This window comes from Pleurodeles waltl, chromosome 6, assembly GCF_031143425.1.
Source record: "Pleurodeles waltl isolate 20211129_DDA chromosome 6, aPleWal1.hap1.20221129, whole genome shotgun sequence".
Lineage (NCBI taxonomy): Eukaryota > Metazoa > Chordata > Amphibia > Caudata > Salamandridae > Pleurodeles > Pleurodeles waltl.
Window position 1 is genome coordinate 891,240,503 of NC_090445.1, and position 12,889 is coordinate 891,253,391.

Here is a 12,889-nt window from a genome sequence, read left to right on the forward strand (position 1 = left end):
TGCAGGGGGAGGGGTGCTAGTGGCCTGTGAGTCCTGTGGCGGGTCTCCTGTCCACTGGCGGTAGCAGAGGTGGAAGGCTGTTCAGATGTCTGGCTAGTGGCAGGGGCCCGCTGTTGTGTGAGTGCCTTCCTCATAATATTGGCCATGTCTGCCAGCACCCCTGCTATGGAGATCACAGTGTTGTTGTTGGCCTGCAAGCCCTCCCTGATCCCCTGGTACTGTCCCTCCTGCAGTCGCCTGTTCTCCTGCACATTGTCTAGGATGTGGCCCATCGTGTCCTGGAAATGTTGATAGGCTCCCAGGATCTCTGCAAGTGCCTCCTGGAGAGTTGGATCCCTGGGCCTGTCCTCCCCCTGGCACAGAGCAGTCCTCCCAGTTTCCCTGTTGGCCTGTGCCTCTCTCCCCTGAACCGTGTGCCCACTGCCACTGACCCCAGGTCCCTGATTGTCTTGGGTATGAGGTGTGGCATGGGGACCCTGTAGAGGTGGACAAACTGCTGATTGACGTGTCCTGGGGACAGAGGTGTTGGTACACTGGGTGGGTGCTGTGGTGGTGTATCTGTACAGCGAGCTGGGGACTTGCTACAATGGAATGCACCTTCCCCCATAGGTCATTGCACCTCTTCCTGATGTCATCCTTAGTTCTTGGGTGCTGTCCCACAGTGTTTACCCTATCCACGATTCACTGCCATAGTTCCATCTTCCTAGCTATTGATACCTGCTGCACCTGTGCTCCAAATAACTGTGGCTCTACCCTGATTATTTCTTCCACCGTGACCCTTAGCTCCTCCTCTGTGAAACAGGGGTGTCTTTGTGGTGCCGTGGGTGGGAGCGTGTGTTGGGTAATGTATTGGGGTGTGTGATATGGGGTGCGTGAGTGGTGTATAGGTGTGAATAGTGTGTGGCTCTAGTTGTGTCTTTGGTCTTGATGTCTCTGCTGGCAATGGTTTGGAATGGTAAAGGGTTGTGGCTACTGTGGAAGTGTGTTTTTTAGTGGTGTGGGTGTCTGGGAGTTGTGGTGTGTGTATGGGTGGCAGGTGTGTGTTGTTTGAATTATCCAATGTGGTGCAGTTTTGTTTGTGTGTGTGCATTTTGAGCACAGCGGTATCTACCGCCAATGGTTTACCGCCGTTTAATGTCCGCCATGGTGATTCGTGGGTTGTAATGTGGTGGGCGTTGTTCTGTTGGCATAACGGTGTGGGTTTTGATACCGCCAGTTTATCACTGAGCTTTGGGCTGGTGGATTTATGTATGTGGCTCAATACTGATGGATTGGTGTGTGTGTGTGTCATTATATGGTGAACGGATATCGGCGGTGGTGGCAGTAAGTTGGCGGCAGTCAGCGTGGCGGTAATTAGGATTTACCGCCAATGTCATAATGAGGGCCATAGTCTTCAAAGATACTTTGGCAACAATCATTACAAATTACTTTGCAAAAAACACTGTCACTATCTCTTCCCTGCTGGTATATGGTGGAGGTCTTCAAAGTAGTCATATAAAATGTAGTGGGGGCACGACATTCTGTGCTGAGCGACATCAAACATGCTGAAACATGACTTGGGGTACTTGACGCTAGACAGCCCATGACAACTTTAGCGTGGACAATCTCCAGAAATATTGCATTTAATATGCGGAATTGTTGAAGCGCATGCTGGTAACCAGTTATAGTTCATACACCTAAAGATTACATCCTAAAGGTGACCAAGGGGGAGAGCCCATAGCGCATATGATTCACCCGCAATTATCCCGTAGTCCCAGGGGTGTGGAATTTATTAAAATATCTACTTGTCCAGGGGACAGGTTGCTTCTCAAATCTACTTGTCCTATAAAAAGATCTACTTGTCCCTTTGGTGCCATGTAGTGTGGCAACAAATTATGGCAGCAATTAATAGCCTCTCTGATTATGCCAGGGCTACTACCATAGTAGGGCTTGAATACTTGGAGTTTCAATCCCTACTGTAGCAATTTCCTTATTTTGCCACCTTTCTGCAGATCTGCATACTGGGGCTGGAGGAAGCAGTAAGCAATAGTTCCAGGGCTGGAATGCCTTTGAGTCTGCAAACCTACTAACTTGCATATTTTAAAGATTTTTACCAGCTTCTCTCTAATATTTTCCCATAAGAAGAAAGGTTGGACATATACTCCTGACAATGGCAGAATTAGAACTTCTTCCAGGGTTGGGAAGAAAGTGGCTGGAGGGAAAATGAACTTGCAAATGAGAAAATCTACACATCGTATTTACCCACGCTAAAATACAGTTCACAAATATTTTATAGGGGTACGACATATACCATGGGTGCACTTTTGTGACTTTCTTTAAGAATTTGGGGCCACAAGTAGGTAGGTTCAGATTTGTGACCTGCAAATTGCGAGTCGCAAATCCGAATGTAGGATGGTGTCCTTGACACCATCTGTGATTCGCCAGGGCTTCGCAAATGCCCACATCATAAATAGTCATGAGGTGGGTCGCAATTTGCGACCCCCTCACGAATGGTGGCCTGCTGGAGACAGCAGACGACCATGTCTGTGACTGCTTTTCAATAAAGCAGTTTTTTTTTTTTTTTTTTGTAATGCAGCCCGTTTTCCTTAAAGGAAAACGAGATGCATAACAAAAACGAAAAATGAAACGTTTTCGTTTCATTTTTTCAGAGCAGGCAGTGGTCCACAGGACCACTGCTTGCTCTGAAAAAATGTTTAGTGACATTCACAATGGGAAAGGGGTCCCATGGGGATCCCTTCCCTTTTGCAAAAGTGTTAGCACTCATTTGAAATAGGTGCAAACTGCGATTGGTTTGCGCCCGCGTTCACAAAACAATCCTACATTGCACTGCGAGTTGCAATTAGGAAGGGAACACCCCTTACTAATTGCGAGTCGCAAACCCGTTTTGTGATTCGGTAACCAGGTTACTGAATCGCAAAACTGGGCTTGTGCATCGCAATGTGCTTTTTGCACGTCGCAAACAGCGAAAGTCGCTGTTTGCGACATGCAAAAAGCTACCTACATGTGGGTCTTGGTCCCTAATTAGGTCTGGTGTTAACAAAGACATTTTGTTTTTATTAAACTTCTATTTCTCTCTCTTTCGGCTGGCTTTACTGTGAGTGATCGCATTCTTCTCTTCCACAAGGAGCATATTGCCACACAAAGTAGTTTTGTTCAGTGTCAGGAACTACAGTGGCAATCAGTGACGTAACGAAACTGGAGGGTGCCCCTTTGCAAAGAACATGGAGGAGCCCCCTCTCCAGACTCGCTCAGGGCAGGTGCTGTGCTGATGGGGCCCCCTGGAGGGCGGCTGCGGGGCCTTTTTTGTGCCGCTGGTGGCAACGTGTGCTTTAAGAGTTCAAAAACATTTTGGGGGGGTTTTGCCAATGTTTGTTACAATGTTGAGGGCCTGGTAGCTCCAACAATAAAGTGTTACAAAAGCCATGTCAAAACAAGACACGCATTGATGAAACTTAAAAGACTTATAAAAATAAGTCAGATCAGTTGGCTTTGTCAGTGTTTGTTTATTTTCATACTTCCCATAATCGTGTTGAAAATGGTTACACTGATTTTCCATTAGAAATATTTTTGGGAAATACTAGCATGCATCAACACATTTTACTAAATGACACTTCATTTGCATATAATCAGAGAGCATTCTGGGAGCATTATATTTAGGCTCTTAGCCTAAACTTTTCAATTATGTGTGTACATGTTTTTTTTTGTACTGGAACCAACGTCAGTAGTGAAGTGTGACCTTAAAACATTTATTTACAGCACGCACCCTAATAATGAAGGCTTTCAAATAATGAACCATAAATACAAGTTCGAACAGCATTATCTTTTGGAAACACATTACCTCAACTGCAGAGAGTTCAACTCTCTGTAAACAGGCAGCCAAAGGGTTTGTGCTGCAGGGGGTTGGGCCTACTTGTCCCAAGGACAAAGTAAACATAAAAACCTGTTGCCCTTGACCCCAAACAAGATGTCCCGGGCGATAGGAATTCCACATCCCTGAGTCCCATCCTCTCATATCCACTGCAGCACTCAAGAAGATATTGATGAGGTATTAAGGGATTATTGTGTTTGCCTATATAGCCCTCGCCTCCCCCCACCCTTTACTGCCATTGCTACCTCCGGGGAGAGTTACAGGCCCCTCTGACGTAAGATGAAATCCACAGTGCAATGTCTGAACTCCCCCACTGCAAGACTCCTGCACTGGATGGCTTCATAGTCAAATTTTATGCCACTTTCACCTCCCATTTGCTGTCCCACCTAGAAACATTATACAAGAAGTCCCTGGAGACTGGCTTCCTTCCGCCTACAGTTTGCCAAGCACTAGATACGTCCTTGCTTAAACCTGGCCTCGATCCAAAAGATATCTCCTCTTACAGGCCTCTATCCTTACTAACAACCAAATTCATGATATTGAGCAAGGTGCTGGCGAGGCTCTGCTCATTATTCTGCCGTACTTGATCCACACAGATCAAAACGGGTTTGTTCCACGCCATAGTACCTCCTTAAATATTTTGCATCTATACCAGGTCATGGAAGTGGCGAAGGCCCATTATCCCACTGCAGGATGCCTCTCTCTCGACCTCCAGCAGGCGTTTGATACTCTGGGATGACTCCGGCCAACATTAGCTGGTTCAGACTCCTAAACAGAGATCACACTGCAAGAGCATGGATGCGCTCACATATTCCTCCCCCATACTTAATACACCGCAGCACTAGATAGGGATGCCCCCTGTCTCCAGTCCTCTTATGCTAGCAATGGATCCTCTAGCACAGAACATCAGACAGATGGCAGGAGACCAGTGTATAGCACATGGTCTGCAACAAAACGCCATTTCCATGTATGCGGATGATATGATAATATACGTCTGTGACCAGACTAGGGATCTTATGCCCCTTGCTACCCTACTTGGTAAGTGTTAGAAATGGGGTCTTTGGTTGACAGTCTGGTTACCCCCTGTTCAAGCAAGGACCCTCACTCTAGTTAGGATAAAAGAGAATCACCCTCAGCTAACCCCTGCTTACCCCCTTGGTAGCTTGGCAGAGCAGTAGGCTTAACCTCAGAGTGCTAGGTGTAAAGTATTTGTACCAACACACACAGTAACTTAATGAAAACACTACAAAATGACACAACACCAGTTTAGAAAAATAGGAAATATTTATCTAGACAAAACAAGACCAAAACGACAAAAATCCAACATACACAAGTCAAGTTATGATTTTTTAAAGGTTTAAAATAAAAAAAGAGTCTTTAGGTAGTTGTAACACCACACTAGCGCTGCTAGCGTGAAAATGTACCTGGTTTGCGTCAAAAATAACCCCGCACGGGCGGTGTGCGTCGAAAGTAACCCTGCACGGCTGTGTGCGTCGAAAACAACTCGGCACGGCGGTGCGCGTTGAAAAAGCCAGCCACACGACGATCCGAAAGTCCCGCGGCGCAGGGTGCGATTTCTCAGCCTCCGTCAGCGATGCTGCGCGTCGTTTCTCCTGCTCCGGGCGTCGGTTTTTCGGTCGCGTTTCCTGCGGCGTCGTTTCTCAGCTGCGGAACCGGCGTCGCGTCGTTTTCTCAGCCGCGATCGGATTCGCGTCGATCTTTTCTCCGCACGGTGCTCGGTGCGTATATTTTTGTCCTTAGGCTGCCAGCCTCTCCTTTCAGGGTCCCAGGAACTGGAAGGGCACCACAGAGCAGAGTAGGGGTCTCTCCAGAGACTCCAGGTGCTGGCAGGAAGAAGTCTTTGCTATCCCTGAGACTTCAACAACAGGAGGCAAGCTCTACATCAAGCCCTTGGAGATTTCTTCTTCAAGATGGAAGGCACACAAAGTCCAGTCTTTGCCCTCTTACTCTGGCAGAAGCAGCACTGCAGGAAAGCTCCACAAAGCACAGTCACAGGCAGGGCAGCACTTGTTCCTCAGCGATCAGCTCTTCTCCAGGCAGAGGTTCCTCTTGATTCCAGAAGTGTTTCTAAAGTTTGTAAGTTTGGGTGCCCTTCTTATACCCATTTTAGTCTTTGAAGTCACCTTTCTTCAAAGGGGACTCACACCTTCTTGTGAAATCCTGCCTTGCCCAGGCAAGGCCTCAGACACACACCAGGGGGCTGGAGACAGCATTGTCAGAGGCAGGCACAGTCCTTTCAGATGAGAGTGACCACTCCACCCCTCCCTCCTAGCAGAGATGGCTAATCAGGAAATGCAGATCACACCCCAGCTCCCTTTGTGTCACTGTCTGGTGTGAGGTGAAAAACAACCCAACTGTCAAACTGACCCAGACAGGGAATCCACAAACCAGGCAGAGTCACAGAATGGTTTAAGCAAGAAAATGCTCACTTTCTAAAAGTGGCATTTCCAAACGCACAATCTTAAAATCAACTTTACTAAAAGATGTATTTTTAAATTGTGAGTTCAGGGATCCCAAACTCCACATGTCCATCTACTCTCTAGGGGAATCTACACTTTAATCATATTTAAAGGTAGCCCCCATATTATCCTATGAGAGAGAGACAGACCTTGCAACAGTGAAAACGAAATTGGCAGTATTTCACTGTCAGGACATATAAACCACATTACTATATGTCCTACCTTATCCATACACTGCACCCTGCCCTTGGGGCTACCTAGGGCCTACCTTAGGGGTGCCTTACATGTAAGGAAAGGGAAGGTTTAGGCCTGGCAAGTGGGTACACTTGCCAAGTCGAATTTACAGTGTAAAAATACACATACAGACACTGCAGGGGCAGGTCTGAGACATGATTACAGAGCTACTTATGTGGGTGGCACAACCAGTGCTGCAGGCCCACTAGTAGCATTTGATTTACAGGCCCTGGCACCTCTAGTGCACATTACTAGGGACTTACTAGTCATTCAAATATGCCAATCATGGATGAACCACTTACATACAATTTAAACAGGAGCACTTGCACTTTAGCACTGGTTAGCAGTGGTAAAGTGCCCAGAGTAACAAAAACAGCAAAATCAGAGTCCAGCACACATCAACAACCTGGGGAACAGAGGCAAAAAGTTAAGGGAGACCACGCCAAGGATGAAAAGTCTAACACGTGTCCCCCCCAGCTAAAAGTGGGGAGCAACTACCCAACCTCATGGGAGTTCTCATCACTAAGGCGGAAGAACCTGGACAGACCATCAGCATTGGCGTGCTCTGTACCGGGTCGATGTTCCACCGTAAAGTCCATCCCCTGTAGGGAAATGGACCACCTCAACAGTTTTGGGTTCTCACCCCTCATCTGCATTAACCATCTGAGGGGTCTGTGGTCGGTCTGAACTCGGAAGTGAGTCCCAAACAAGTAGGGTCTTAGCTTCTTCAGTGCCCAGACCACAGCAAACGCTTCACGTTCTATGGCACTCCACCTACGTTCCCTGGGTAGTAACCTCCTGCTAATGAAGGCTACGGGTTGATCTAGGCCCTCTTCATTCAGCTGTGAGAGTACTGCTCCAATACCATGCTCTGAGGCGTCTGTCTGTACAACAAACTCCGTGGAGTAGTCAGGTGCCTTCAGCACAGGTGCTGTGCACATGGCAGCCTTCAGGGCATCAAAAGCGTTCTGGCAAGCCTCTGTCCAGATCACTTTCTTGGGTTGCTTCTTAGAAGTCAACTCAGTTAAGGGGGTAACAATGGTACCATATCCCTTAACGAACCTCCGATAGTATCCTGTGAGACCTAAAAAGGCTCTCACTTCAGTCTGGGTCTTGGGAGGCTCCCAAGCCAGAATCGTGTCAATCTTAGGCTGTAGGGGTGCCACCTGGCCACTCCCCACCTGGTGTCCTAAGTACACAACAGAACCCTGCCCTATTTGGCACTTGCTCGCCTTAATAGTGAGGCCTGCCTTCTGCAGGGCCTCTAACACTCTCCAGAGGTGTTGCAGGTGTTCCTCCCATGTGGAACTAAACACAGCAATGTCATCCAGGTAGGCGGCACTGAACTCATCCAGTCCTGCCAACACCTGGTTGACCAACCTCTGAAAGGTGGCAGGGGCATTCTTCATCCCAAAGGGCATCACATTGAAGTGGAAGTGCCCATCGGGGGTAGAGAATGCTGACCTCTCCTTTGCCCCTTCAGTTAAGGCAATCTGCCAGTACCCAGATGTTAAATCAAACGTACTGAGGTACTTGGCAGCTCCTAACCGATCAATGAGCTCATCAGCTCGGGGGATGGGGTGTGCGTCAGTCTTGCTGACCGCATTGAGACCCCGGTAGTCCACACAGAACCTAAGTTCTGGAGTGGCACCAGGAGCAGTAGCCTTTGGGACCAAGACCACTGGGCTGGCCCAAGGACTGCTGGAGTGCTCAATAACCCTTAGGGCTAACATTTTGGAGACTTCCTCCTTAATGCAAGCCCTCACCCTGTCAGTCACCCTGTAAACCTTATGTTTAACAGGTGTACTGTCCCCAGTGTCCACATCATGTGTGCACAGGTGTGTGACTCCTGGGATCAGGGAAAACAGTGAGGCGAACTGTCCCAGCACGTGGCGACAGTCCCTCTGCTGTTCCTCAGTCAGGGAGGGGGAGAGGATCACTCCCTCCACAGACCCATCTTTCTCTCCTGCAGACAGGAGGTCAGGAAGAGGCTCACTCTCTTCCTCCACCCCGTCATCTGTCGCTAGGAGCATGGATAGCTCAGTTCGCTCAAAGTGTGGTTTGAGGCGGTTGACATGTAGGACCCTCAAGGGGTTCCTGGGGGATTGCAAGTCTACCAGATAGGTGACCTCGCTCTTTCTTTCCACCACCTCAAAAGGCCCAGTCCACTTATCTTGGAGAGCCCTAGGCTCCACTGGTGCCATGACCCACACTTTTTGTCCAGGCTGAAACTCAACCAGAGTGGCATTCTGGTCGTACCACCGTTTCATGTCCTCCTGGCTTGCTTCCAGGTTCTCCTGAGCGAGACTCCTGAAGCGGGCAGTCTGGTTTCTTAGTGCCAGCATGTAGCTAAATACATCCTGGGGTGGTTTACTAGGAGCTTTCTCCAAAGCCTCCTTCACCAGACTGAGCGGTCCCCTCACAGGGTGGCCATAGATGAGCTCAAAGGGGCTAAAGCCAAGTCCCTTTTGAGGCACCTCCCTGTAAGCGAACAGAAGGCATGGCAAGAGGACGTCCCACTTACGCCTCAAGGGCTCTGACAGGCCCTGAATCATGCCTTTCAAGGTGCGGTTGAATCTCTCAACCAGACCATTACTTTGGGGGTGGTAAGGGGTGGTGAACTTGTAGGTTACCCCACACACCTTCCACAGAGACTTCATATAAGTGGATATGAAGTTTGTACCCCTATCAGATACTACCTCCTTGGGGAACCCCATGCGGGTAAAAACCCCCATCAAGGCACGTCCCACCACGGGGGCGGTGACCGTCCTTAGAGGAATAGCTTCTGGGTACCGTGTGGCATGGTCCACCAAGACCAGGATGAACCTGTTGCCCATGGCTGTCTTGGGATCCAGAGGCCCCACAATGTCAATTCCTACCCTTTCAAAGGGAGTACTGACTACCGGTAAAGGTTGGAGGGGAGCTTTGCATTTCCCCCCACTCTTGCCACTTGCCTGACAAGTCTGACAAGATCTACAATAAGCAGCTGACTGCTTGTTCATCAAGGGCCAGTAAAAGTGGGAGACAAGCCTCTTATAGGTCTTGTCCTGCCCTAGATGTCCTGCCAAAGGCACATCATGAGCCAAACCCAGTAGGAAGGTCCTGAAGCCCTGGGGTACCACCAGCATACGAGCTGACCCCGGCTCAGGAACCTTAGGCTCACTATACAGGAGGCCATCCTCCCAATAAATCAGGTGAGTACCTGGCGCCCCGCCAGCCGCCTGGGCTGCAGCCTGCTGCCGCAGTCCCTCAAGAGTAGGGCACTCCTTCTGCGCTGTGCAGAATACTTCCCTGGTGGGTCCCCCTTCCTGCTGCCACTGCGACAGCTCAGGGACCTCCCCCAGTTCAGCCACCTGTTCCCCTGTAGGTTCCGGGGCATCACCCTCAGGCTCTGCCTCCTCCCGGACCGTGGGAACTTCTGGGGCGGGTTTCCCGCGCCTCCTGCCTTTCCTCTTCTTGGCGGTCCCCTGGGCCACTGTTTCAGGCTCCAGGGGCTCTTGACTACCCTGATTGGCTGCCATAGACCGGGTGGATACGCATACCCACCCAGGCAGACCCAACATCTCCAAGTGAGACCTGTGTTCCACCTCCTTCCAAGGGGAATCTTCCAGGTCGTTGCCTAGCAAACAATCAACAGGCATGGTTGGACTCACAGCTACTTTCCAGGAACCTGAGACCCCCCCCCATTCAAAGGGAACCTGCGCCACTCTGCAGAGGCGCTCAGAGTTATCTACTGCAACTACTTGGTGAAGTACCCGGGGATCAATCTGCTCTTCAGACACCAGGTGACTCCTCACTGTAGTCACACTGGCTCCTGTGTCTCTTAGAGCCTCCACCCTCTGTCCATTGATGGTCACCCATTGCCTGTACTTCTTAGTGTTATCAGGCACTAGGTTTCTCTGGACCATCTCACTGTCCCCTAGTGAGACAAGGGTCATTTCTGCTGGTTCCCACCCACCTGAAACCAACTCCTCCCCAAGCGCTACACTGGCCAAACCCTGGGACGGTGCACCAGTGGGTGCCGGTGTACTTTTGGGGCATTTGGGGTCCCCCCTCACATGACCCACCTGGTCACATGAATAGCACTTACGTAGGGGACCACCTGCCATTGGCTTCCCTTTGGAGAACCATGGCTTCTTTTCACTGGGGGGTTGGGAATCCTTACCCTGGGAATCAGTTTGGGGCCCTTTAGAGAACTCATCCTGTTTGCCCTTACCCCCCCCTTTCTTCTGAGAGGGACCCTGCCCACCCTTGGCGTGGTCTCCCCCATACCTCTTTTGGACCCTGGTGCTCTCCCAGCGGTCCGCTTCCTGTGCAAGCTTCCTGGGGTCAGTCAGCTTGCTGTCAATGAGGTGCTGGCGCAGCTCTGGAAAACATAAACTGTACAAGTGCTCCCAAGCAATTAAATTGTAAAGCCCCTCATACGTGTTTACCTTACTGCCCTTCACCCAACCATCCAGTGACCTGCAACAAGAATCAACACATTCCAACCATGTTTGGGATTCCTTTCTCTTGTAGGATCTAAACTTCTCCTTGTACTGCTCAGGGGTGAGACCATACCTGGTAAGTAAGGCCTCCTTCATGGCAGGGTAGGTGAGACTCTGAGCATCCCCTAAGGCCGTCAGTGTGTCCCTCCCCTCTGCCTCAAAATGCTTCCACAGGGCTGCCCCCCAATGAGCTTCAGGGACCAGGTTCATGTGGAGAGCTGACTCATAGCCCTTGAACCACAAGTAGATATCATCCTCCCTCTTCTAATCCCTCACAAGGTCTTTTGGGATGTGTACCCTTCTCTCAGGCTGCACTGTAGAATTGCTGCCACCATCCCTACTGGACTGACTCCTCTGATCAATCTCTTTTAAACTGAGCTCATGAGCCATGTTTATCTTCCTTTCCTCCAGGGCCAGCTTCCTCTGTTCCATCTCTAGACTGAGCTTTTTTAGCTCCAACTGGTACTCCCTCTCTGCCTGTCTGTCCTGTAACTCTCCAGGTGTCAGACTCTTGGAGGACACACTGCTACCTGCCCTGGAGATTCTCCCCTGAGACATAGCAGGCCCACCCACTACATCAGTGTGAGTGACTTGCAACTCCTCTTCCCCCTCTGGCTCCTCATCTGTGTGCCCCTCAGCTGCTTTGGCTGTCACCCAGGCCCTCAGCGCCTTTTGCAGCTCATCCTTCTTGGATGAGCTCTTAATGGGACAGCCAACATTACTACAAAACTGCTTCAACTGAGCCACTTTGTAGCTCTCCAATTTCTCCAAGTCAAAAGCAGCTTCAGCTAGGGCATCTCCAGACTGAGACATGATGAGAGGTTAAAAAAATATGCACAGTTCCAAAAACAGAAAAGCAAGTTCTCAAATGAAGTTCCAGAAAAGTCAATCACGGGATCAGCGAAAAAAAAAGAAACTGAATGCAGAGAAAAACAGTCCAAGTAAAAAAACAAAAATCACAAGACTAGTAGTATGTGGTCACGTAGTGGTCTGAGATCAAAACAGTAGTGTACACTTAATTACTGTATGTCAAGTACAAATACAAGTCCAGATCCCACCGCTGCCACCAATGTTAGAAATGGGGTCTTTGGTTGACAGTCTGGTTACCCCCTGTTCAAGCAAGGACCCTCACTCTAGTTAGGATAAAAGAGAATCACCCTCAGCTAACCCCTGCTTACCCCCTTGGTAGCTTGGCAGAGCAGTAGGCTTAACCTCAGAGTGCTAGGTGTAAAGTATTTGTACCAACACACACAGTAACTTAATGAAAACACTACAAAATGACACAACACCAGTTTAGAAAAATAGGAAATATTTATCTAGACAAAACAAGACCAAAACGACAAAAATCCAACATACACAAGTCAAGTTATGATTTTTTAAAGGTTTAAAATAAAAAAAGAGTCTTTAGGTAGTTGTAACACCACACTAGCGCTGCTAGCGTGAAAATGTACCTGGTTTGCGTCAAAAATAACCCCGCACGGGCGGTGTGCGTCGAAAGTAACCCTGCACGGCTGTGTGCGTCGAAAACAACTCGGCACGGCGGTGCGCGTTGAAAAAGCCAGCCACACGACGATCCGAAAGTCCCGCGGCGCAGGGTGCGATTTCTCAGCCTCCGTCAGCGATGCTGCGCGTCGTTTCTCCTGCTCCGGGCGTCGGTTTTTCGGTCGCGTTTCCTGCGGCGTCGTTTCTCAGCTGCGGAACCGGCGTCGCGTCGTTTTCTCAGCCGCGATCGGATTCGCGTCGATCTTTTCTCCGCACGGTGCTCGGTGCGTGTATTTTTGTCCTTAGGCTGCCAGCCTCTCCTTTCAGGGTCCCAGGAA

The 12,889-nt window shown here is 49.6% G+C and overlaps 1 protein-coding gene across 2 annotated transcripts in view; it reads right to left on the reverse strand.

The window, feature by feature from the left end:
* ADAM12 (ADAM metallopeptidase domain 12) overlaps window positions 1-12,889 on the reverse strand; it is a 2,697,358-nt gene that overhangs the window by 145,074 nt on the left and 2,539,395 nt on the right. The gene's annotated exons all lie outside the window — the stretch shown is intronic.